We start from the raw sequence: 27764 nt of genomic DNA, 5'->3' as shown, positions 1-27764 counted from the left end.
TTTAGTTCTCCAGCACTATTCTTTAGATTGGATGTTGAGCAAAACAACAGAACAAGGGGGAGAAGAAGAAAAACTGGGCGTGATTCAAAAATTTGAAATTTTTAACAGCACAAGAGGTGTTCTGCACAACACCTCTAATCTCATTTTGACTGTCCAAAAGTTAAAGGTACTGCATCATGCAGCAGCTTGTGTAATCTTGGGAGCTAGGTGATTTGGCTGAACCTGTTCACTGCTCCTGCACTGGCTGCCCATCTATTTGTGGGCCCAATTCAAAGTATTGATTTTGACCATTAAAGCCCTATATGGCTTGGTACCAGGAGATGTAAATATGGATAGCTTTGCACTGTAGACGATGCTAGGGTTCCACTGTAGGCCACAGTAGGTGCAAAGCAGATTTTAGGTTGCACCAAGCGCTACTAGGTCAAGCAAACAACAACGGCTGTTCGTGTTTTTGGTTTAAATATAGAAGCCAGCAGCTACTCAGATCTGTCTCCTGAGCTAAACAGAACACATGGTTATCTTATGAGGCAAGCAGTCAAAGTAAAGAGAAACATTGTAAGAGCTTATTTAGGAAAGGTGAATTTTAGGTGGTGCACTCAAGAAAGTTACTTCCATTTCTTAATAATGAAAGAAGCTTTTCCTCACCTGCTATCATTTGAAGGCCTTAGGGATGGACCTCAACAAGTGGGAAACCCTGGCCTCTGAGCGGCCCGCTTGGAGGCAGGCTGTGCAGCATGGCCTTTCCCAGTTTGAAGAGACACTTTGCCAACAGTCTGAGGCTAAGAGGCAAAGAAGGAAGGCCCATAGCCAGGGAGACAGACCAGGGACAGACTGCACTTGCTCCCGGTGTGGAAGGGATTGTCACTCCCGGATTGGCCTTTTCAGCCACACTAGACGCTGTGCCAGAACCACCTTTCAGAGCGCGATACCATAGTCTTTCGAGACTGAAGGTTGCCAATACAAAAAATCATTTGAAATTGAAATCATTTGAAATTTGAAGTGTAGTCCTGCCCACACTTGCCTAGGAGTGGGTCCCATTTGCTTTCATTGTGGAAAGAAGATACATAGTAGCTTGTTCACCCCTGGGGGCTGGGGGATAAGAATAGGCCCTCAGTTTGGCTGTACCTGTCATAAGAGGTGACTAAACAACCACCGGGTAGATGGGACTTGATAGCCTGGGAAGGCAGCTCATCTGAGAGAAGGAAAACTCTGATCCCAAACCTCCACTGCCTTGTGGCTACATCCAGTTATGGAAAAGGCTTCAGGAGTCAACCTCGAGGCAAAATCCGGAGCCGGAGTCCCTGAGGCAGTTCATGGCTGAAGACAGTCACGTTCTGGCAACTCCTGCGACGCTGCTGGAACCAACCGTATTGGCTTCTGCCTTTCCATTGGACCATTTCAGCGACGTGGAGGGGGGATTTGCTGCATGGGAAACAGTCTATCCTCCATATCTCCTTTACCCAGGCTTTGCGCACTAAAGAGGACACTCTGTTCCAGATCCACCATTCAGAGCGCGATACCATAGTCTTCTGAGACTGAAGGATGCCTATAACTATCATTTGAAATGACCTTTGACAGACCTGGCGGACATTGGCAGCAAAAAAATATAATAATTATTATAAAATAAAAATAAAAAGGTTTAGACCACAGAAGTACAGACTTGAATCATCTTGAATGCTATTTTTTGATTCTGTAGGTAGCACAAGATCATGTTCTTTTCTTATGTTACAAACTATAGCTAATTGAAGGGCATTACCGGATACACAACAGAGAGTGTTCAGCAATGATATGATAGTATAACTCCGATTGGTAAGCTCTCATGTTACACACTGACAAAAGTAATAAACTTCTGGGCAATTTCCTGACTGAAAAATCATAACTATTGGAGCATATACATCTAAGTTTTGTTAATTATACAGGCATGAGAGTGCCTTTATTACTAAGGTGAGACTGAAAAACAACTTTCTAGCATTGTAAGTGCTTAATGTTCTATCAGTCATAAAATTGAAACCATTTATCCAAATATCTTCAAATTTGACTTGAGGTAACTGGGTCGCAATCTCCACCAGCTCTCCAAATCTGCTGACAATACTGTACACTGAGAAATGAGGGAAGCCAAATTTTAAAGAAGATTGCTCCCAGAAGATTTGTGACTTTTAAAATCTATATGGTCATCTTCCAGTTATTTCCATGTCCCCTAAAGTTTTTTTCAAAAATTAAGGTTTATTTAAGGGTAGATTTTTGATTTGTTTTTGTACTTTGAGCCTGTAGGGGCCAGGAAGCCAAGGCGGAGCCAACACATTTTATTATGTGAAGTAATGCAGACATGTTTACTCAGCAGTAAACCTCAGAGTGTTTTTAATTAAGCTTACTCCAAGTAAATGTGCCTAGTAGTGAGGACTCCAGGCAGCTTGCTTCTCGGTAAGCAAAGGTTGCAATTCGGGTTGTTAAAGGGCAGAGCAGCTCTGTCAAAAAAAAATGCTTTTGCAACAAGAAAATGGAGATGGAAAGATAGAAGAAAACATTACCAATTGCATTTCTGCCTGCCCCATGCCTGGATGTTGAAAACAGGATGCTGGCCTATGTGAACCCTGGGTCTTGATGAATCATTAAGATGGTGAATGGTGTGTGTGTTAACCCTCTTGTCTGTATCATGGCATCACACTTCCCATCTCTGGTCAGCAGCTCCTCAGTCTCCACAACAACCTGCCTGCTGTGCTGGGCTCTACTCACAACACATAGAATTTAAGTACTATTCCTGCATACACACTTGCAACAATCAGCCTCCTTTTACTGCGGAATAACTGGAAGGTTATTAATTGTTAATGTTGTTTTGGCTGGATGGGCCTGGCTATCAGAAGCTTCCTGTCTTTCTCTTTGTCCTCAGGAGCATCAGTGTCTCCCAGAGTTCCTTTACTCCTCTATGTTACAGCACAGCAGTGTATGAAGGGTGTGCCTGTCAAACTTCTGTAACAGATACAACTAAAGGCGTAATCCTAACCCCTTATGTCAGTACTTTCCAGCACTTGCATAGCGGTGCCAATGGAACGTGTGCTGCATCCTGCACTTGGGTGTCACTCACGGAGGCCTCCTCAAAGTAAGGGAATGTTTGTTCCCTTACCTCAGAGCTGCATTGCCCTTAAGTCAGTGCTGGAAAACACTGATATAAGGGGTTAGGATTGCACCCTGTTGGTGAAAACCATCCATCCAGGACCAGCTCAAGACCTCCTGATGCCTGAGGTGGCATGCCAAATGTGGCTTCCCCTTACCCAATGATATGCCATCCTCTGCTCCTTCCACCCTCCAATGTTTCAACTCAGCACCCTCCTCCCCTCCACATTTCCTTTTCCTTTCTGTCCTTGTAACTTTTTCAGCCCAGTGACTGGAAGGAGCAGGAGTGGAGACAAGTAGGTTGACAGAGATGGGTGCTCCACTCTAATCTGTTGCCTGAGGTGTCCACTTCAGTTGACCTCACTGAAGGGTCAGCCCTGCATCCGTCTCTCTCTCCCCTTCCCTTCATCCACTCTTCTTCATGTTTCTCTTATTCTATTTTTCATTCTCTTCAACTTCCACTCTGCTCAGCATTTTCCTCAGTCTTTCTCTTTCTCATGACTGTACACTCTGCTCCCACTCTGCTTGCACTCTTACAGTGCAAGTCTGTGCATGGCTAAAGTAAGCCCCACTAAGTTCAGTGGAGCTTACTCCCAGATGGAAATTTAAAGGGAAAATGATTATTTCTCGGTATAGGTTGCAGCACCAATCAAAAGATGCCACTGAGAAGTCACCTCCTGGCTCTTCTTTCAGAAGCAGTTTCTGGGAAGTCTCCCTTAAGCTCTCTCCCTCATCTTTTTCAGTGACTGTCAGCCAACGTTCCTCTTCTGGTTTTCTGACTCCTCATCCTAGCAATATTACCTCTCCAATGCTTGCTGTCTGCTGCCCCTGTATTTTGTTCCAAACACCTCTATGACCAAACGCTTTTCATCCTGTTCATCTCCCTGATTTATTGGGATGGGGGTTATGGGATGACACCGGTGATAGCAAGAGTGACCGTGGAGAAAAATTTGAAGCTCATCCAACTGAGCATAATCCAGAGACTGCTTTGGGACCATGGCGGCAAAGAAATCTTACTTTTGCATCTTTACAGTGTCAGCAAGAACTATTCCAAGTGATACAGGGGAAAGAGAGAAAAGAGACTGATTCCAAAAAGGTGCAAGCTTTGCACATGATTTATTGTGATCTTCTATTTCTCTATGCCCAATGGTTTTCAACATATCATCCAGAACCCGGGGTAGCACTATCCTAACTTGCACTGGAACAAGCAGGCCAGCGGGCCTGTGCTGGATCCAGCGCAAGTTTCGGGCTGCCTGTGGCTCGGCCCAAGGCAAGGGGAAATAATTCCCCTTACCCCTTGTCACATTGCAGCAGCCCCAATGGGTCTACTTGGATCTGTGCCACCTGAAGAGGTGGCACAAATCCAAGCAGCCCAGAGCTGCCCTTGGCTGCCCAGAAATGGGGCTAGGATCTAGCATCTGGATGCTGGCCCCGCCAGCTACTTCCCCGCCACCCACCCTCCTCCTGCCCCGAAACGCCTGCAAGATGAAGCATATGCCCCGTTGCCATGGCTCCATTGGCACTGAAAAGTTGGATAAGATTGGGCCCTTAGAGTACAATCCTAAATACTCCTTGGATCCAGCATAAGTTACTGTCGCAAACAATAAACAGTAATACCGTCACATTACTGTCACAAATGTGCCGTAAGGCACTTCTACAGTGACTTTTGAGTCGGGGAGGCTGGCACAAGGATACTCGCTGGCCTCCCCACGCTGGAGCAAGCCCTAGGACCAGTAAGTTTGCACCGACCTTTCCAGGCTGGTATGGCGGTGTGGGAGAATGGGTGGAGAGCAGGAGGGAGGTGTTTTGGGGCAGGAGGAAGGCAGTGGGCAGGCAGGCCCGTGGGCAGGCGGTAGGTGTGCGGGGGAGGGATCTGTGCTTGTGCCAGATCCTAGCCCCATTTCCGGGCAGCCTGGTGCTGCTCTGGGCTGCTCAGATCTGCACTACCTCTTTAGGTGGTACAGATATGAGTAGCCCCATTGGGTCTGCTGCAGATTTACTTGGGATAAGGGGAAGAGATTCCCCTGCTGGCCTCCCCATTTCAGTGCAAGTTATGATTGGGCTGTTAATGCCATAATTGTGGTGAAGAGGTCAGGCTACAGAGAATATTGGGATTGGGTGGAGCTTTCTGGTATGTTTTCACGGACTCTGGAACACAGTATCTGTGCTTCATATAACATCAGAGGAGGGGCTCATGTGTTTCAGTCTGGCATAGTTGAAAGTATGTTTTATAGGACACTGACATTTTAGGCCTAAAAATGTGATTCAGGATAGGGTCCTGAAATTATTTAATCTGAACCATGTTTACTGTGGATTCTTTCTGGTTCATAATGATATGTTACTTCTACTCCAGTTTTTACACTCCATTTGCATGTATCGTCAGACACAGGTATGACTCATAGATGAATGTCCCAATCTTTCAAAAAAAGATTAATAGCTGCTTTGAGGAAGCAGCAACTATTCTAAACTGTAATGCAGCTCAAAGATTTCTCTTGTCATACATTTAAGCACTGTGTTTAAATAAATGACATCTTCATTATTCTCGGGCTTTGCTCTTAAAGGAGGAAATGGTTAGCAGGTGCAATTATATTTAGGGTATCTGGCATTAAAATTGATTCTTTTTTCCGCCATGAAGCTCTCACACACATTTGTTACTTATTGCACACTGTGGACAGTAAATTCGCTTAGGGCGCAATCCTGAGTGTGCCTTGGGCTGGCACAAGTCCCTTGCGCCAGCCCAGGAGGGTCACAAATGTACCGTAAGAAATGTTAGCGCCTCCTTGAAAGTTGGCTGGGCTGGCGCAGGGAGGCTGAGTCCAGCCTCCGCACCAACTCTGGCAGGGAGGGTTGTGTTGGCCGAGCTTGGCCAACGTAAGAGTGTGGGGTGGGTGGGGAGGCAACAGAGAGGAGGTGGGAGGAAGTCGTTCCAGGTTGGGGGGAGGGTGGGCGAAGGATGGTCCTGGGGCAGGCAGGTGGGGAGTGGGAGGCGGGACTGGGACCTGGCTGTTATGGCAGATCCCAACCCCTTTCCCCAAGCAGTGCGGAATGGCTCCTTGGACTTATGCCACCATTTGAGGTGGTGCAAATTTGAGGAGACCCATTGGGGCTGAGGTGGCTTACCTGGGGGTAAGGGGAAGAGTTTCCCCTTGCCTCCAGCTGAGTCACTTTGGGCCCCTATCTTGAGCTGGACGACTGACAAAAGTGCTGGTTTGTTTCCATGGAATTCAGAACACACACACACACACACACACACACACACACACACACACACACACACACACACACACACACACACACACACACACACTTACCCTGGGCCAAATGAACAGTTCTTGATGCTTGAGGATTTAGGAACAGGAAGGCATTCAGTCCATATTCCTATCCATTTCACTTTTAATATATACAATTTTATTCACACTTTCCTCATCATCTACAGCATCTACATCATCTCCTCCTCCTCATCATCAAGTGGGTCCTTGGTACTTGGGGAATCCATTCCAGGACCACTCATGGATACCAATTTCTATGGATAATCAAATCCGTAGTCGGCCCTCACCGGACCTCCCGGATGTGATAGGATGCAGTGCCAGTAGGCTGGCATAGTCCTTTGGGCCGGCATTGCCCGCTCATGAGTAGCAAGTTTGCAACACTCGGAGCAGACACAGGGACAACTGTGCAGGCTCAACCAGGAGCTAGGATTGCGCCATGATTGGGGGATAGCAAAGGGAAAAGGAAAATTAATATCTGATATGGGATGATAAATGTCCAAAAGAAAATGTTATCTTAGCTGTGAGCCAGAATTGCACAGGAATAATCAATTCCCCTGCATTCTGCTTCTCTGCAGATTTTGCACTCAAGGCAACTCGCCAATCAAATGACAATAATGACCAACTGAACTGTATCAGTATAAAACACAACAATCATAGTATAAAACACAACAATCAAAAACAATTGTATAACAAATCTATCAAGAGCACTTTAACATAATCATCACAACAGTATAATCCATTGTGTTACGTAAATAATGGATTCACTTTATTCATTAGCCTATCTTTGATTGCACTCTCTTGCTTAAAATACTGTCAGTCTTAAAATACCTTCCCAATATATATCACTAACTAACTAACAACAAATACATTTAAACCATACCACCTACCTGTACTTTTCTTGAAATAAATGCCAAAGTGTCTGCAATAGATAGAGTGGGTCAACATTGTTAAAATGCAGTTAAGACACCCACACACGGTACAGTTGTATCACTATTACAGTGGCATAAAAATCTCCCAGGGATAAGGGCCCACCATTTAATCATGAAAGAGCATCTCCAGCTCAAGCTCTTATAATGGATCACAAAATGTCTAACCTAGCCAACATGAGAAAAAGAGGAATCAAACACTACTTTCAACAGAGATGTCTATCCTGTCATCACTCAAAATTGGAGTACACGTGAAGGGCAAGAACCATCAGCATGAGCAGGTTGGCGAGGAAGCAAGATATGCCTAGTGAACCTTGACTATACAGGCATCCCCCGCTCGTTTGACAGGTTAGGAACTGGAGCAGTGTTGAAAAGTGGAAATGGTTGAAAAGTGGAACTAGGTCTTTTTTTAGTTTACAAATGTTTTGTCCAATGCTTTTTTAGCTAGCAAATTGCAAATGCCTTTCCATCTTGCAAATTCCTGCTGTCACACAAAGATTTCTGCAAATAGACTCTCATTAATTCCCATTTTGGGAATGGGAACAGACCCGGAGATAAAGTTAGCATGCACTCTCCCTTTCTTTCTCTCTCACACACACCAAAACAGTTTGAATCACCATGTCATATGCAAATCAACATGAGGGAGGGCAATTTTAGCATTTAGAACAGCAGAGAGAGGTTGAAAGAGCAGACCATGTGTTGAATGAATGAGTTCCGGGTATAATTGAAATGTGTTGAAAGAGCGGATCCTTAGAAAATGAACTGTCAGAAAGCAGGGGACACCAGTACTGCACAAGCATGCCCCAGTATCTGTTGATCCAGCATCTGCTGTTTCAGTTATCCGTGGTTCTGTGGATACAGGGGGACCACTTTAAAAACATCAGGAAAGAAAAAAAGAAGAAGCCAAAAATAGCTTTGTCTACCCCTGCATAGCAAAGCTGCAGCATATTGAGGGCCCCAGGCAGTCTTCTGAGCTACCTGCAGCCTCTTCCTGGTCACACGGGGGCTCCTTCCTTTACCTAAGGTTGCCCCAGAATGCATCTTCCAAATCAGAGTCCAATTCCCGAACCACTACATCTCTTTGCCAGGGGATTTGGATTTAATATTATTTTAGTGTTTTAGTGTTAGATATTGATTTAACTGTATGCTATTATTATTCCCATCAATTTTTTTTAAATTGATCTCTGATATCTTAACAGTCTAAAAATTAAGGTAATAAAATAAATATATAAGTATTCTTGTTGTCCAGTTACTCAGAGACAGGACTGACTGACAGCAGCCTCCAGCTCTTTAGTGAGTCTCTGTCACCTTTGGTTGTCTGTCAGCTAAGCCTGTCACTAACATCCTACAAAATGCAGTACTGGCTGCCCCCTGCACCTTTCTCATAAACCAACATTATTTTTCTGAAACCTTTTCTGAGTTACAGCTCTAGCTTGTTTCTCCTGAAGTTAGACTTTCAAAGGTAAAAAAAATGCCAGGGAAGATTGTTGGCATGTTGGAATATCTCTTAGATCCTGCCCTCCAGGGTGACAAACATTAAGGGGTTCTTTGTACTTTTGATAAAAGGATTCTGTTTGCTTTTAAAGGTGTTTTTATAAGAATCGAAACCATAGCATACAACTATTTTTCTGTAAAAGCTGAAAGGTGAATGCAGATATGGCACTGGAAACTGGCATGGTTTTAGAGAAGCATTTCTGAAACTATCACAAATATACAAAATTAACCCTTGGAATGTCACTTGTGGGATGGACCATTTTGCCTTCTTTGTGATTTGGAGAACGGATGAATAGTAAGCAAAGGTTGCAGGTTCCCTCAGAATAATCTATTACTTTTACGTCCCTTCAGCTTTCCACTGGCACCCTTCCTGCCCACACTGGCAAAGCAGTTTAGGAGGAGTAGCAGAACAGCCAGGCCACATTGCCGACATGTGACATTATTGCAGCAGCTGAGTGGATCCTCTTGTTGAAATAAGCTTTCACCAAAAATGTAAAAATCTTGTTAATTTGAATTGTCCTTCTCTAAGATCAGGTCCAGCAAGGGGCTGTGCTGGGATGCACCATATTATATCTCCCTTGTGGGCCAGATCAGGTGACATGGATCCACTCAGACTGCGCCAGCAATTTAGCAGGCGCAGGTCTGAGTAGACCCATTGCCGCTGCTAGGGCTTTCCCTGGGGCAAGGGGACAAAATGTCCTCTTACCTTGAGGAGACCTCCAGACTGCAAAGATCCCCATGGGATACAAGCGCAACCTGTGCTGGCCCTGTTGCAACAGCATTGGGGAATTTAAATAGGATTGGGCTTCCTGTTGACTTCAAGCGCTCCAATATTTTATTTATTGAAATTTCTACTTCATTTTTATGTTCAATAAATGAGACCCTCTGTGTTTGAAATTAAAAACAAGAACAATATTTAGAGGTGTCTGAAAACAGTACAATTTATTTTACTCAGAAGTAAGCCCATTGTGTTCAGTAAGAAGTACATAAGAACAGCCCCACTGGATCAGGCCTTAGGCCCATCTAGTCCAGCTTCCTGTATCTCACAGCAGCCCACCAAATGCCCCAGGGAGCACACCAGATAACAAAAGACCTCATCCTGGTGCCCTCCCTTGCATCTGGCATTCTGACATAACCCATTTCTAAAATCAGGAGGTTGCACATGCACATCATGGCTTGTAATCCGTAATGGATTTTTCCTCCAGAAACTTGTCCAATCCCCTTTTAAAGGCGTCCAGGCCAGACGCCATCACCACATCCTGGGGCAAGGAGTTCCACAGACCAACCACATGCTGAGTAAAGAAATATTTTCTTTTGTCTGTTCTAACTCTCCCAACACTCAATTTTAGTGGATGTCCCCTGGTTCTGGTGTTATGTGAGAGTGTAAAGAGCATCTCTCTATCCACTTTATCCTTCCCCTGCATAATTTTGTATGTCTCAATCATGTCCCCCCTCAGGTGCCTCTTTTCTAGGCTGAAGAGGCCCAAATGCCATAGCCTTTCCTCATAAGGAAGGTGCCCCAAGTAGACTGTAATCCTATCTTATGTACTGGAAACAAACATCTCTATGCGGCAGTAACCATGATTTTTAAAAATTTACACAGCAGATAAAGCAATAAAAGAAGCTTGCTTGAAAACATAGAGAGGGAGGATCAGAAAGTTTTTGGCTCTGCAAAAAGTATAACAGAAAAGCAGAATTTGTTCCTGATATCTTCTCACAGGCATGAAGGGGGACAATGAACCTCTCTAGAGCAGACAGTCCCTAACTGAGAAGTATCTGTCTCATGTTCCCAGCCTCAAGCAAGTGGGATACAATCAGACATAGGTGGGAGGAAGAGGAATCCAAGAAAAGTATATATCTCCCTAGGTTTCAATCGGGTCCATTCCTGTTTTATATTTTAGTGGTTTTATGTATAGCAAGATATATGCCTCTTTACCCTGAAAGATGATAAGCTTATAATTGAAGCATATTATCTAATTACTTTTTTTCTTTGCATTCATTGCTCTAATTGCTTTCCAAACAAATTACACTGGTGTATATTTGGCATGATTCCATGTATTTTGGATTTACGTGGATGCAGCTGTCTCGGAAATTAGGTCATTGTATTTATTGTACTGCAGCATCAGGATAGAATATTGGGTTCATACTGTTGTCTAAAATTATTGGACAGTCACTGGAAGTATAGAGAACAACATGCCCTTCCCCTGTATTTACAGCCATGTGGGAGACAGTTTTCTGTGTTGTGGTTTTACATGGCTAGAGATAAGGATGCTTATGGAATTCACCTGGATTACAACACAAATTTTCAAATTCTACTTTACTGGATATGTTTATCAGAGCAAAATGTAAAATGTTGGAATTTATTTTTTGTTCTAGTCTAGAGGTACATTTTGGGAATTTTGCAAGCTAGGTGAGCAGTGAACCTACTCCCTTTTTTGTTTTGTTTTGGCAATGAAAACTCACACAAAATCAAAACTTCTCAACATAAAACCTATCCTTTTATTTGTATAATGGTGCTAATGTTTATGTTTATATAATATTTTTTTAGACTAAAAAAACCCCACCAGGAATTGTGGATATTAATTTTTTTTTTTTGCACCTCTTCACTTTTTGTCCCCAGTTTAGAATGCTTGAAAAAATATACCATAGTCTGACATACATTCGCTTGAAAGTTCAGCTTCTGAAATGTTGAAATTGCAGCATACTTATTGAATGGGAATGAGGGAAAATGCTACACTGTAGCTGAAGATTTATGTGAATGATGCAATCTCATAGAGGGGCCTGTTCCCAGAAATCAGGAACCCTTCTGAGGGAGACAGTGCCAAAGATTGGCAAAGATTTATGCAATTGACCATGTGTTTGTGGCTGCATCATTCACATGGAGCTCCCAACTTAGATATGTAGCATGATCAAAGTTTACTGGATAGATTAAGTAAGTAAGTTCTAAGCAATATGCATGACATCCCAAGTCACCTCATAGAATGACTTAAACCTGGGGAATATTTTCTTTATTTTTATTTGTTTATGTATTTATATACTGCCTTTCACTGTTTTTACATAACTTTCAAGGTGTTTTACACAGGCACTTGAGTCTGAAACCATCATTTTTCAGTGGGGTTTTTACAGTACAGTATTGTCCTATGGGAAGAACTCACAAAAACCTCAGTACATCAAAGGTTTTCCATCAAAACGCACGATTTCTTCAAAATTCTGGCTGTACACTTTCAAGCTTTCACAGTAGCTGGGGTTAGGGTTCAAAATGTTTTTCCAACTCTAGCTGACTCCTCCATATTCCACACTCTCTCACAGTGTGCCTTTACAAGGTCTTTCTATCTTCATCCAAAGTCTCTCACCCAAAGTCAAGTGTTTACATGATTCTCTATATTCAACCAGGGTCCAGTGACCTGAATTGCAGACAGTGCTCAGTATTGCCCTGCACGTAAACTGAATTCAACTGGTTGGGGGTTCAGTGGAATCTAAAAATAGTCCTAGTCAGACAGGCACCTGAGGGGAGACATGATTGAGACATACAAAATTATGCAAGGGTGGATAAAGTGGAGAGGGGGATGTTCTTTTCCCTCTCACACAACACCAGAACCAGGGAACATCCACTAAAATTGAGAGTTGGAAGAGTTAGAACAGAAAAAAGGTAATATTTCTTTACCCACTGTGTAAGTAGTCTGTGGGACTCCGTGCCGCAGGATGTGGTGATTGCATCTGGCCTGGTATGCCTTTGAAAGGTGATTTGACAGATTTCTGGAGGAAAAGTCCATCATAGGTTACAAGCTGTGATGGGTAGGTGCAACCTCCTGATTTTTGAAGTAGACTACCTCAGAATGCCAGATGCAAGGCCTCTTGTCTTGTATGCTCTCTGAGGCATCTGGTGACTGTGAGATACAGATAGCTGGACTAGATGGGTCTTTGGTCTAATCCAGGGGACTCTTATTTACAGGGTACATTGATCTTAAAAGCAGGAGAAGATGCAGAAATTATATAACTGTAATTTGTGGGATTTTTGCCAGTCCTTGACAATTATATTATTTCAACTACTTTCAGGAAAAACAACAGCAATCAAAAAGTCGAGGCCAGTGAAGGAAAGGAATATGAGATACACAAAATAATTATAACTAGGTTGTATAGAGCAATGTTGGAAAAAGTAACCTGTCTGGTATAGTTTTATTTAAAATACATATATGCACACTGACATGTCAAGGGAAACGTAGGCCCCTGGTGAACACTTTAAAGTCAAGGTCAGTTGCAAACACACGTCATACAATTGCCAGAGAACCACGATGGCCAAATGCTCTTTTAGATCAGCAGAAAACCTGATCTTGCTTGTGCAACATGTGAAGCGGCCCTCAAAGCATCCACACATATTTGGAAGTAAGGTCTATTGCCTGTAATGGGTCTTACTTCTGAGTAGATATGAATAGACTGGGCTCTAGGTTGATTATTCTGAGGGATGGAGGGTATGCTATTTATCTGTCTTGCTGAATCTAGATAATCGTACATGATGATTGCAATTACTGTATCTTGTGATGGTGTGGTTGTTTGACACATGGTGATTCTCCTAAAAGTACTCTTGTATTCTCCTAAAATCAGTGGGAAGAGAGCACCTATGTGAAGGAATTATCACTCAGTAATGAATAAATCGTTTGTATATGCAGCAGAGAATATTACAGAGAATTCTTCACAGAGAATATTGGGCTGCAATCCGACATACACTCCCAAGGGATTCTGCGGTCCCATTAAAATCAACATGACTTCTGAATAGATGCATATAGGATTGTGCTGTAAATTCATCATCTGTGCTAATACTTTGCTTTCTCTGGCATAAATTCCAGTAAGTCCAATGGGATCTTCTCCCAAGTAATTAAGTAGGCGCAGGAGTTCAGCTCACTGAAGCTATGATTGTTTGCCATTTAATAAACTAAACAAAATAATTTTAAATGTTGAGCTGATTTACCTCATGTATGTTTAAATACATTTCAATATGCTTCATTGGCAGAATACATTTCAATATGCTTCATAGGCATTATCCAGGGACACCATTTCAGATTTTGGTAGGGAGAGGGAATATATTTCAATAAGCTGGGCAAGAAGCAAAAATGCTTCAGGTGGAAAAGTTGATAGGATAAGGGGAGAGCAAGAAACTAGGCAGCTCCATCAGGCAACTCCATCAAGTCAACTCCTGTGCTTGATGATGTCCCCACCTCTGCCACCAAAGCAGATGGACATATTTAATAAGTATAAAAGAGTCTTCCCTTGGATATATTTAAGATTGCTTTAAAAAAGCATTAGTTGTGGTTATTGTCTTTTCATGTCAAAGTAACTACAGCAATGTTTTCAGTACAGGTCAAACACCCTTATTAGACACAAAAGTATTTTTAATATTAGTGAGCATTAGTTCACAGACCACTGAATTATTTTGAATCAGTGAATTGGACCAATGAACTGACCAAAAATAAAGGTATTTCTGAGAAATAATCAAAGACCTGAAACACATGGTATCCTTAACAGTGCCAACTGATATTGGCCATAGCTTTATACAAAATGATGATCTACTGCCCATTCCTAAGTAAGACATGTTTGCGGCCCTCAGTGCTGATGGAGCGCTGGTGCTAGTCCAATGCTGGCTGGTGCTGGGCTAGTACCGGTGGAGCACCGGAGCTTCAACACTCAGCAGTCATGCAAACTACCAGGCAGCAGAGAGGTAGGTGGGAGCATGGTGGGAGATGGGGAGGAGGTGTTCCAAGGCAGGGTGAGGCAGAGGGAGGGCAGGGAGGAGGCATGCCGGGGAGGGAGCAGGGGGGAGGCGGGACTTCAGCCTCTGTGTCAGGCCACCCATCTGACACAGAGGCTCTTAATTCTATGCCAACACTTGGATCTTCATAGAATTGAGCAGCCCCATTGCGGATCTACTCACTTTATCCAAGGGAAGGGAACAAAAGTCCCCTTCTCCCGAGGAGGTGGCAGCAGCTGCCTGAGGCACCCTGGATGTAGCAGCAGCCATTTTTGGTGCTGCTGCAGCCCCGCGTGCCAGGCAGCTCAGGATTGGGCTGCTAGTCAGTGGTTCCCAAACTGTGAGCAGTGGCTCCCCAAAGAGCCATGGAAGCCAGCCACAACAGCTGTGGAATTCTTGTAAAAAAAACCCCACTGCCCCATTAGGGAATGGGGAGCCTGCAGTGGTCCAGATGGTCAAGAGAGCCACCAGTCTAAAAAGTTTGGAACCTACTGGCCTAGTTAACTCTTAGGTCTTTTATCCAGTTGAGGTTATCTTACTTACATGTTGTGCATGCCTTGTCAGTGGTGCTATGTTATAGTATAACATAGCAATGCACGCTTACAAATATAGCATGACCAACCTCAGAGGCCACTTTAAAAGAAAGAAAAAAAATTAGCTATATACACAGGGCAAGAAAAGAGACCCATCATCATTGTGTGGTGATTTGGGAGTTGGACTTAGACCTGGAAGAACCAGGCTCAAATCCCCACTCATACTTGAAACTTCCTGTCATCTCTCAACCTCTTCTATCTCACAGGGGTGTTGGAAGGATAAAAGGAGGGGTAGAACTATGTACACCACCCTGAACTCCTTGGAGAAAGTGTGGTATGTGAAAAGTAAAAATAAGCAAATATCTCTCTACAGTTTAGTCCTTCATTCAGGCTCAGTACATCTGCTCCACCTCTTGTAAAAAAGGCAGTGGATTGGATGGAGTATTACAGGAGAACAAGGTCTCTCTTCTCATCTTCCTGTTCACATTCCTTCATCCATAACTGCTGCTATCACAGCAATGTGAGGTTTTTAAAAACTCCTTCAGTTTTGCTTCAAGTCTGCTGATTCTCTGATGCATTTGTACTGCACACTGTACATTCTGCAGAATATTTTGAAAATATTTCATTTCTTACAATGCCTGTCTCTGAATTCATACAGCTCAGGGTAAGAAAAACATGACTAGTCCCCATTTTCCATTGTCACACAGGAAAAGTTGGAGTGGTTAGGACAGATGCTTGGGATGGTTAAAGGAAAAGGAGGCCAGGCAACTTCCTCCCATGCATGTCCTGGTAATACCATTTTTTAAGCGGATGTGTGAATGGTGACTAAAGAACTGGTAAATCTGAAACAATAGCAACAGTTTTCTCCAGATTGTTTTTTAAAGACTAAACTAGATAATTTAGAAATGCTTGTAAAAAAAAAAAATGGGCGAAAATACTAGTATTGAGCTATTTTGTCTTTCAAAATACAGTGAAATCATTTTAAAGCAGTATTTAAAAATATTTTTACAGCTAATTTAGAACCCAATCCTGGGCTCCGCGCCACGGCTTCGTGCCACCACACACTGTTGCAAACATGCCATAAGGCATGTTTGCGAGCCTCGCTGCTGGGCTACCACCTGCGTTAGTCCAGCACCAGCCAGTGCTGGACTAGCGCCGGGCTAGTGCAGCAGCCTCCACCACGCGCCAGTCTCATGGACCGCCGAGCCGTGGCATGGTAAGCGGGGGCAGGGAGGAGGCCACTCCACGGATCTAAGGTGTTTGTGTGGGGCTCGGCACCCTACACGGAAAGGTTGGTGGTAAAGTGAGTAGCCCCATTGAGCCCCTTCCCTTCTCAGCACCTGAGGTGCTGCCTGCAGTAGCCCAAGGCGCGCGGGATCTGGTGGCAGCTGTTCTTGGTGCCGCTGAGACTGGGCTCAGGATTGGGCCCAGCCTACTGCTATAATACTTGAAAGGCTCAATAGTAAGGTTGGTGATGAAAGCATTTCTACTACTTTCTCACTAGATTATTAAACAAGCAACATTCTTAAGATTTAATTTTGTAAAAATACTTTTCAAATTTTGCAAAATTCAGAACATCTTCAAGAATTCCGTTCAGGAGTGTGATTTAGCATATGGCTCTTGAAACATAATGCAGGGCATTTTCACAACACATTTTCTCGCTCCTAATTTCCCAGATTGCTCCATTTTCTTTATCAAATAAAATAAATTGATGTTGGAAAATACACACAACACGGAAAAGAATTTAGAAGTTTGTTGCAGTAGATGTAAATCTATCAGGGACATCTAGAACCTCAAAATGAAAGCTCAGAACCAGAAGTGATAGATTTTTTGGAACATTGACTAGAGCAGGGGTCTCCAAACATTTTGGCCAGAGGGCCGCATCAAATATTTGGCACGATGTAGAGGCTCATTCATTCAATCTCTCTGGCCAAAAGAGGCTGGCCGTGGGCCAGATAGAGGCTCGCCACGGGCCGTATCTGTCCCCTGGGCCGGGGTTTGGAGATCCCTGGACTAGAGAAATAAATGGGTTGTGCTAATATTTTCAAGGATATATGTATTTTTTACTGGTAGGAAACAGGATATAAATAAACAAATATATGTAAATATAAAAAGAGAGAAGCTAATTTTGTCTACAGTTGCTATGACACTCGCTGTGTATGATATACATGAGCAAAGTTCCATTTCTTCCTTGCTCTTAGATAGAATCAGGAAGTGGCAGGGACAGATAAATAAAGGAAGTGCTTCCTGTGAAGAAACAGTTTATAATCTGAAAATGGCTGCTGATCTTTCTTTCCTTCTCATGTCATGGTATCAGAATTGACCTGAAAGCAGAGCACAGAAAATATAAAGAAACCCCAGGCTGCAAGAGTGGTGAGTGAATGGGGCCAGGCTAGACACAAGAGAGCAGGGAGGAAAAGCTGAACAAGGAAACGGAAAGTAATCAAAGCCTTGCTGAAAGCAAGTGGCGCTCCAGAGAAAGGAAGATAATCGAAAGACTATTTAGATCTTCCGGAGAAGCACATGAGAACTGAGAGGCACACATGAGTAAAATTATGGATCACATAACATAAATAGTCCCATGACAGAAATTTGACTTTCCAAATTCAGGTACTGGACCCAACTGGGTCAGGAGATTTGAGAGATTTAGGATAGCTTTTATGGCAGGAACGTCAAAAATACCTGGTAAATGCTCTGATATTTTTTTGCAGTACTGCATATGACATTCTGCATGCCCAACTCTCACTACAGATGAAATAAAGTTTATAAAAAAGGCTTTTAGTGTCCATTTTATAGGAAGACAAAATGTTATATCTTAAAGAGCAAAATTTACTAGGAGCTGCCAGAAGGAAGCTACAGAAGCTTTTGTAACTGCAGGGAATATACCTGAAGAACATTGTAATGATAGGATGCTATAAGAAGAAATCACAAGTCATAGGATGATTATGTGTGCATAAGAGACACAACATCTCCAGATGGGCTTAAAAATTAAAGTACATGATAGCCTAACTATAGCAAAGGTGAGAATGCAAAAAACAAAAACAAAAAAGATAGCAAATGATTTACATGGCTTCACACACACACACACACACACACACACACACACACACACACAATGTGAAACTACACCAATAACTTGGTCATAATAAGATGAAAATGTTAAAAAGAGATGTCAAACCAAATTTTGAAGGAGGGTAGAAGGTCTGGTCTAGAGCAGGGGTGTCTAAACTTTTTGGCAGGATGGCCACATAATCTCTCTGACACTGTGTCAGAGGCTGGGGAAAAAAGAATTAATTTACATTTCAAATTTGAATTAATTTACATAAATGAATATATTAGAGATGGAACTTATATGAATGAATGAAGGTCTTGCAATTGCTCAAGGCCCATAAAATAATAATAAACTTTATTTGTATCCCGCCCTTCTCCCTAAAGGGACCCAGGACGGCTTTCTCTTGCTGCCGCTGCTGCATCACAGACCTGAAACAGCAAGCAGTGGAGGGAGCCCTCATTCCACAGTTCATGTGAGAGGTCGACAGTTGGCCATCACGCTAAGAGCAGTTGTGTTGGGCCAGCGCAGGCTCCAACAAGTCTCCAGAGGGCCAGAGGCTCACTGGAGTCTGGGAGCTCCCCGCTGGTTGGATTAGGACTCCTCAAGATCTTCAAGTGCCCCCAGGGCCAGGGTTTGGGCACCCCTGCTCTAGAGGGTAGAGCCTTCATTAGCCCGAAGATAACACCTGAAGGTTGCCAGTTCGAGGCCACCAGCAGCTCCATGAATGGCGAGACCTTGAAGCATTTGACAAGCTGAGCTGAGTTATTCCACCTGCTCTTTGGTGTGATCAAAAAGTGTCTTGGCTGCCCTTCAAGTGAGAGATGAAGGAGCTGCTTGTCAGCCAGCATCGGAGGCAACTGGGGGCCAGAAGTGATACCAGATCATGAAAGATCCTTCTGAAATGTTGTGCGGTTCTTGAAAGATAGAACCTTTCTGTTATTGTAAAAATCCCCTCGGGTTTAGAGACAGCCTGCCTATATGAACTGCCTTGAATAAAGTCAGAGGAGTAATCTGATGACCAGAAAGGCGGTATATAAATACATGTATTATTATTTTCATGCTAAAAGCTCAGCATAGGCAGAGATTGTAAATCCAAGTGGTATTAAGAGCTGTGAACACATGTAGAAGATCTGGCAAAGCATCCACTCCTAATTAACAACTAAATGTACACATTCTTCAATTTAAATCTTAAACTTAAATCAGTTTAGAATTGATACTGGTACAGCAGTGTTACTCTATTGCTGACAAAAGTCTATAATCTGTATCCTGATTGGGGATTACAAAAAACGCCTAGGAACGAACAGCAAAACATGTATAGTTGAGGCCAGGTCAGGTCAAGAAAGCACTGAAAAAAGAATTCTTTATTCTAATACCATCAATACTGCTATTTTCCTCCAATACAACAATTATACCTAATAGAGAAACTTTTTGTGTTGCTATTGCAGAATTTAACAAAAGAATGTTTGTTGAGAAAGACATGTTTAGAGTATTTGATTAGCTGTTACCTTGTTTATCTGAATCCAAAGTATTTTTGAAGCCTGACACGGTAGTGGCTTTTGTCAAATTTCCTTTTCATGAAAGAAGTTGTGTCATTGACTTTTTTCATTACTCCACTAGAAATGTACTGTTTCAGTTGGCTTGCTTTTAGTGTATCTTCAGCCCCAGAGCACTTCCCAAAAAAAATTAATCAGATTGTTTCAGGGCTGCTTGGTATTCTTTGTCATGCAGATGATATGTTGGTTTACGACAATGATGAACAAGAACATAAACAATTGCGTGTAGTTTTGAGATGTTTCTAGCAAACAAGCCTCATTCTAAGTGAGAAGTGTGAATTCAGAGAAGAACGGCACAGATCTGTTGGAGTCTATCCAGACTGATCCCCCAGAGCATATAATCTTCTAGAAGCACATTGTTATCAAGATTTTTGCTGATTTATCTCAAATAAGAATGCTTCTACTAGAACTTAAATGGAAACCACATTTGGACATTGAGCAATGTATAACAAAGTGCATTTAGCAACAATAAAAATTATTCTTGTTATTCTCATCAGTTTTTGCCTAGCACTCTGAAAATTTCATAACAGTAGCAGCCAGAACATGCATCCTCATAGGGAATAGAAAGAATGCTCATACAGGCACAGCCAATATCTTTAACTTGTTGGAGAGAGAGAGCTTGGAGGAGAGCCAATCCAATGGTGGTGGCTACCCTTTTAAAGAGGACATCCAATAGAATTTGATGGAAGTATTAAAGATAGTCTGGAAGAATACTGAAGACACCAGAAAGCCTTGTCCTCTTAAAGCAGTAACACTTCCATTGTGTTATTTGGATATTGTTTATTGTGATAGTTCAAAGTTATTTATTGACTGAAAGGAACACGTGGAATAATGAGAGCTTTCATTCTATCTGGTTTTCAGAGACAACTGGGAAGTGGCAACAAGTTCCAGAAGGGTAGTGACATTAGCTTTTTTAGCATATACTTTAATTGACTATAGTATGGCAGGATGAGATCAAATTATTCTGATCCTCCTCCTCTTGTGAGAAAGCAGTATATGTGTCTAATCTAAAAGACATCATAATCTATCTCTCCTTCATTTTAGAATACAGATGTGTATCACTTAATGAAGGCCCATTTAGTACAAGACTGTGGTGTGAGAGGGGCTTAATGCTTTCCCCACCACCATTCCACTATGAAAATCATCCTACAAGCAGTAGTTTGCTCCTAAAGCTTCGAAAATTGACTGTACATTAATGCTATTTTGCTTGTGGGAAAAATGACTCAATTGTTGTTGTGACCTTTATGGGCAACCATTTGTAGAAGAACCTAAATACAGGTGTGCTCCCTTTATCCATGGGGGTTCCATTCTGGAACCCCCCATGGATACCCGAAACCACAGATATGGGTGAATGCATATCCTCCTGGTCTGGACCCTCTGGAGGCAAGCCCAATTCCCCTGTCCTCCAGAGGGGCTTCTGAGCTCAGCAGGGGCTGCTGATGTCTGTCCACGGCCTTTGCTGGACTCCGACTGAGCATTAGCGCTCCAAACAGGTGATTTCTGGTTTCATGGAGAAATCAGAAGTGACTTTTTAATGCCTTATAAGGCATTAGGAGGCCCTCCAGGGCTTCCCCAGGCCTCCGAGTTCCTTATTAGACATTTAAAATGTCACTTCAGGTGTAACTTCTGTGTAACCAGAAGTCACATGTTTAAGCTCTGTGCTCAGTCTGAGTCCGGCAGAGGCTGTGGATGAATGTCAGCAGCCTGTGTTGAGCTCAGAAGCTGCTCTGGAGGCGAGGGGAGCATAGTTCCCCTCACTTCCGGAGGGGGCACACGGGGGGCTTGTAAACAGGGGGCTGCAGACCCGATCCACATATAAGTGAACCTGCAGATATGGGGGACCCCTGTATATTAATTGTTATATATGCGAAAATAGTCAACATTAAAAAAGGATAAATAAATGAATGTACATAATATTCCAAACGATAAATGCAAGTTGAATTTCTTCTTCTTCTTTTAAAATAAGAATAACTGTTCAGCTCATCTTCAGAAGAAGCAGGAACACAATAAAATTACCACCTTCTCCATTTTGTAACCACTGCTTATGCTACTTAGCTCAATTCTGTATTATTAATCTTTGAACTACTCTCAAAAGTCAAGTGGTAGCTGCGAGCTTGCCTTTGGCAGTTGAGAGCCATCTCTTCCCCTGATTTTTATTTACTAAGAGCCTCGTGAACTATGATTTTCATCCTTTTCATATTATCCCAGCCATGTAATTATTGGAAATCTTCCTTTTTGGTGAACAATGGCTCTTAGGAACCTATAATGGATAAAGCGTATTTTTCTTCCTCTCAAGAGGCTGATCATCTTCCTCATGGACCTCTAAGTACCAAGCTCTCTCGGTGCTGTGTTGGTGTATGATTAGGATGTTTGCACAAGTATTGTGTATTATTTGATTCAGGTTACTTTCCTTTTGGTTACTTATGAAGCACAGAATACTGTACTTCAGTGGTTCTCAAACTGGTGGGTTGCAACTCACCAGTTTGTGTAAAACTTCCCCCATTCCTTTAAGGGGTGGGAGAAGGGGGGAGGCAGCAATGTGATCCGCAGGGTCATGTCGCTAGTGGGGGCGAGGGGCATGCTTTAACTTACTGTGGGCTTGGACAAGCAGGAGGAGGAGTGGGGAATGTTCAAAAACAGCGAGCGCAAACCACCTCATTGCTGCGTTGGCAAACCGGAAGTGGTTTGCACTTGCTATTTTTGAATGTTCCAAGTCTTGCGGAGCCCTGCAGAGGGTTTCACGGAGCTCCCCACTCCTCCTGCTGCTTGACCAAGCCTACAGTAAGTAAAAGCACCCCCCATGTCCCCTTAGTGACACAATCATGGGGATCATGTCGCTACCCTTTCCCCTCCCTCACAAAGATTTACTTAGGGAGTAGATCTCCCTAAAAGATTGAGAATCACTTCTGTACTTTATTGTGTCATTCCATTTTCCAGGATAAATGTATAAACAGCTTAGAAAAAAATTATGATGAAACCAATATAGAAAACAAAGATATAGCAAAGATTGATGATAACTAGTCTTCATGATCAAACAGATTTATGAAGGACAGCTGTGTCAACAGCAATAAGCCATGAGAGTTAAATGGATTCTCCTGCTATGGAGATAGTATACTTCTCAATAGGGATGTGCATCAAGAAAAATGGTTGTGGGTCTTGGTTGGCAACCTTCAGTCTCAAAAGACTATGGTATAAGCCTACAGCACCCGGTATTCCCAGGTGGTCTCCCATCCAAGTACTAACCAGGCCTGACCCTGCTTAGCTTCCAAGATCAGATGAGATTGGGCATGTGCAGTGTAACAGTTGCTTGCTTCATTGCTTAGTCTGGTGGCCAGATCGGTTTAATTAGACTGTTTTAGTAATTTTCTTCATTTTCATACATGATTCTGGTGGTTGCTTCATTTCAAATCTGATTCATTTTTTAGTCATTTTCCACTGATGATATGGGACAAATTTTAATTCACTGTATCTTTTTTTTCGGAATTGGATGAAATTTGTGGGGATGAAAGCTCTTCCTGAGGAGACGGGCAGCCCAATCCTAACTAACTCCCCGTGTGGCAATGCAGTGGTGCCAGAACAGCATTCACTGTATCCTGCAGGTGCCAGAACAGCATTCACTGTATCCTGCAGTGGTGTTCCCTGGTGGAGGCGGGGGCATTCCTCACCAATGCTGGAGGTAGGGCCAACGAAAAGGCGGGCAAAGCTCCACAAGCACAGGGATCCAGTCCCCAGACCATCCCTGCCTCGCTGGAGTTCGGTCATCTCTTTTGGAGCTCCTCCTCAGCGATATCAAAGCGAAGGGGAAATGGTTTTCTTCAGCCTGTCTCAACTCCCCTCCTCAGCGAGTCGGGTCCATTGAGTTCTGGAGGCCTGACAGATGCGGCTGAGGCCCAGCTCTCTTCACTGCAGAAACATTAACTACCACTTTTCTCACCATTTCTCCCACTGTGAGGGAACTGGCTGCTTGGACTGGCAGTGCCTGGTCTGCGCCTCTCTGAGGTGGCAGCAGGTTTGGGGGACAGCGGCAGACCCCTGGATCGACCTGGCGCTAATGCAGTGTTCAGGGGCGATCAGGCAGGACTCTCCATGAGCGCCCAGAGCCTGCCCAATGCTCACAAGCATCAGGTCTGCTATTACCTCAGCGGGCGTCATTTTTTACCTCAGCAGTTGGGGCTGACAGTGCCTGGTCTGCACCTCTCTAAGGTGGCGGCAGGTTTGAGGAACAGAGGGAGACCAGGCGCTATTGCATTGTCAGGGGCAAATGGGCAGGACTCTCCATCAGCGTGCTCAGAGCCTGCCAAACGCTCACAAGCACCAGCTCGGTTTTTTAAATCAGCAGGTGCCATTTTGTATCTCAGGGGGCAACATTTTCCTCACATGCAGCAAGTAACCCAGTAAGGGGTTTGTTTTCCTGCTCTTTTGCCCAGCCTCTGTTTTTCCCTCATAAATAGTCCAGTGAACAGCCAGATGGTTATTCTTCGGCTGTTCAGTGGGGTAATATATATTTATATATATAGCCTAGAGGTGCTAATAAGCTTAAGGGGTCAAGCAGTGGTGCTGCTGTCACCCCTGTTCCTCCTGTCCTGGGTGCTGTGGCTCAAAGGCTTGATTGATGGCAAGCTAGCCTCGCAGGGTCTGCTTCCTCTCCCAAAACAACTGAAAGACCAAGGTTGGAAAAGGGAAAGCAGCCTCAGGCATTGAGGAACCCTGTCCCTTCCAGCTCTTCCTCACAATGTTCAGGCCAATCTGACTCCTCAGATTCAAAGTTGCCCATTCCTCAGTAAAGCACAAAAAAAAAAAAAATGGTGAGGATGTGGAGTGCAGAAGCACACATCAATGGAAAAATACCTTTCCAGAGGGAGTATTTTCCAGGATATTTGATAAGGTTATTAAGCCATTGAGCCTTAAAGCCTTAGAATGAGAGCCAGTGCTGCAACTCTAACTTTTCTCCAGAAAGTCTCTTTCCTCAGGGTCCACTGAGGCCAGCAGAGATGCCTTTTTCCAGAACCCATCCTAAAATGATGGAGATGGAGTGGTCCTCCTCACTGCACAGCTAGTGAGACACCAAACGCATGAGTAAGTTTTATTCTCTTCCTAAGGGAATCTTAGATAAACTCAAGGTACCATCAGTGAATGGTTGCACCTGTTGCAGCACTGTCTTCTCAGGCTGTGATCCCTTCAGATAGGCAACATGGCCCTTGTGTCCCATGCAACAAATGCATTGAGGTGTAGCTGAAAAGAGCTTTCTAGGTTATTTCGTTTGCTCTCAGAGCCTCAGCAGCCAATTTGTTTTTCTCCAGAGTCACCAATTTCTGGGAGGAGGAACAACACCTTATCCAAACCAATCAAGGCACTTTGGAAAAGGTATCCTTGCCAGCTGCTTTCTCAGCTATTTGTTCTAGAGCTACCACCTCCAGTGTGGTGGCCATAAGAAATTTGTGGCTGTGCAATCTCAAAGTAGATTACTGGGGACTCTATTCTCCAGGTCTAAGTTATTTGGCAAGCATTAGACCTTGTTCTCATTGAAACAAGGACATTGAACAGGGTCCTAACATCTTTAATGAGTCCTTCCTTTGAGCCTGTGGCCATAGTCCCATTAAGTCATGTCATACAAAACTGCTTTTCTAGTAGCTAGAACATCGGAAAGAAGGGTATCTGAAGGGGGGGGGCCTTATCCATCCTGATTTATGTGTATTCCACACACCGTGGTGCTTAGAATTGACTCATTTTTCTTACCCAAAGTTAATTCAATTTTTCATTGACTGCAAGAACTAGTTTTACCATCATTTTGTTCCAATCCTAAACATCCAAGGAAAAAGTCTTGGCCCACACTGTGTGTCAGAAGAGTCCTAAGCTTCCATACAGAACGCACTCGCGCATTCAGGAAGATGGACACTCTATCTCTAACTTACCATGGGCGAGAAGGTGTCCTTGGTAACTCTAGCTAAGTGGCTTAGAGTTTGCATCCTGATTTCTTTAAGCACTACAAGGTAAATCTATCAGCCTCAGCAGAGGCTTCCTTCAGGAAGAAAGTTCTCCAGAGGGTACTGAAGGTGTGAGAGTGAGTGATCTAACTGCTCCCTCTGAGGGATATTGCTCTGGTAGATCCCATTGGTGAGGAATACCCCCGCCTCCACCAGGGAAAATAGGAGTTTGCCTTACATGGGTAGGTCTTGTTCCTGGTGGAGGCAGGGGGCATTCTGCCCACCACACTTCAGGGGATCACTCCCTCTACTGCATAAACTTAGATGCAAGGTGGTATTTAGGGTTTCCTATGACCTATTTCCCTTGATCAAACCCTTCTGTTTCTGGGGTATTAAACCTATTTATGTGCAAAGCAGTTTTCCTGAGTACAATTGTGATGCAAGTTTACAACCAGTCACAATAGTGTGTATGAGGATCCTGTCACAGCTTGGCAAGTAGTGTCTGGGGACTGGAACCCTGTGCTTGTGGAATTCCACCCACCTTTTTTGTTGGCCCTACCTCCAGCTCACCAGACGCTCCAGCCTTCCCAGCATCAAGATCACACGCAGTTATCATGGTGCTGCCTGCGACACTGACCACTCCCTGGTGTGCAGCAGAGTGAAACTGCAAACAAAGCGACTGTATCACACGAAAAAGGAAGGAAGACCTCGCATTGATACCAGCAAGACCCGGGATCAGAGAAAAGTGGAGGAATTTGCACAAGCGCTTGAGGAATCTCTTCCAGGCCCGGCCGACGCAAACGCATCCAGCAGATGGGAACATTTCAAGAATACCGTTTACAACACCGCCTTGTCCATATTCAGCAAGAAGACCAACAAGGCGGCAGACTGGTTTGAAGCCCACTCTGAGGAGTTGACACCAGTCATTGAGGAAAAGAGGAGAGCTCAAGCAGCATACAAGGTCTGTCCCAGTGAGCACAACCTGCAGGTCCTCCGAACTGCTCGCAGCAAAGTCCAACAGACTGCCAGGAGATGTGCTAACGACTACTGGCTCCAGCTCTGTTCCGAGATACAGATAGCAGCTGACACGGGCAACATCAAGGGGATGTATGATGGTATCAAGCAGGCCCTAGGTCCAACACAGAAGAAAATTGCCCCTCTGAAGTCTGCCACAGGCGAGGTCATCCAGGATCGGGCGCAGCAGATGGAACGCTGGGTGCAGCACTACTCTGAGCTATATTCCAGAGAAAATGTAGTCACCGAAGAAGCACTGAACAACATTGAGTGCCTGCCTGTGCTGGAAGAGCTTGACAGTGAACCAACCCTAGAAGAACTTCACGTGGCCCTGGACTCCCTTGCCTTTGGCAAGGCACCTGGAAAAGACAGCATCCCTGCTGAAGTCCTAAAATGCTGCAAAGAGATCATCGTCACTGAGCTGCATGAAATCCTCTGTCTCTGCTGGAGAGAAGGTGGAGTACCTCAAGACATGAGGGATGCAAACATCATCACGCTGTACAAGAACAAAGGTGACAGGGGTGACTGCAACAACTACCGCGGCATCTCTCTCCTTAGCGTTGTAGGAAAGCTGTTTGCCCGAGTTGTACTAAAGAGGCTCCAGGTACTTGCAGAGAGCGTCTATCCAGAATCGCAGTGTGGATTCCGAGCCAACAGGTCCACCACTGATATGGTATTCTCCCTTAGACAACTGCAGGAGAAATGCAGGGAACAACGACAGCCACTCTTTATAGCCTTCATAGATCTCACAAAGGCTTTCGACCTGGTCAGCAGAGACGGCCTCTTCAAGATTCTCCCCAAGATTGGATGTCCACCCAGGCTCCTCAGCATCATCAGATCCTTCCACAAGGACATGAAGGGCACTGTTGTCTTCGATGGCTCCACATCAGACCCTTTTGACATCCGAAGCGGAGTGAAGCAGGGCTGTGTTCTTGCACCAACCTTGTTTGGGATTTTCTTCGCTGTCCTGCTGAAGCAGGCCTTTGGAACTGCAACAGAAGGCATCTATCTCCGGACCAGATCAGACGGAAAGCTCTTCAACCTCTCCAGACTGAGAGCAAAATCCAAAGTCCAGCTGAAATGTCTGCGTGACTTCCTCTTTGCCGACGATGCAGCTGTCACTACCCACTCTGCCAAAGATCTCC

The 27764-nt window shown here is 43.9% G+C and overlaps 1 protein-coding gene and 1 pseudogene across 15 annotated transcripts in view; one reads left to right on the top strand and one right to left on the bottom strand.

Moving 5' to 3' along the window:
• The window catches only part of NRXN1 (neurexin 1), a 1133747-nt gene that overhangs the window by 74779 nt on the left and 1031204 nt on the right, over nucleotides 1–27764 (top strand). The window lies entirely within an intron of this gene.
• LOC136638274 (5S ribosomal RNA) lies at nucleotides 22876–22992 on the bottom strand (annotated as a pseudogene).

Source organism: Tiliqua scincoides, chromosome 1 (assembly GCF_035046505.1).
Source record: "Tiliqua scincoides isolate rTilSci1 chromosome 1, rTilSci1.hap2, whole genome shotgun sequence".
In the NCBI taxonomy this organism is placed as follows: Eukaryota; Metazoa; Chordata; class Lepidosauria; order Squamata; family Scincidae; genus Tiliqua; species Tiliqua scincoides.
This window is presented reverse-complemented; position numbering and strand designations above follow the sequence as displayed.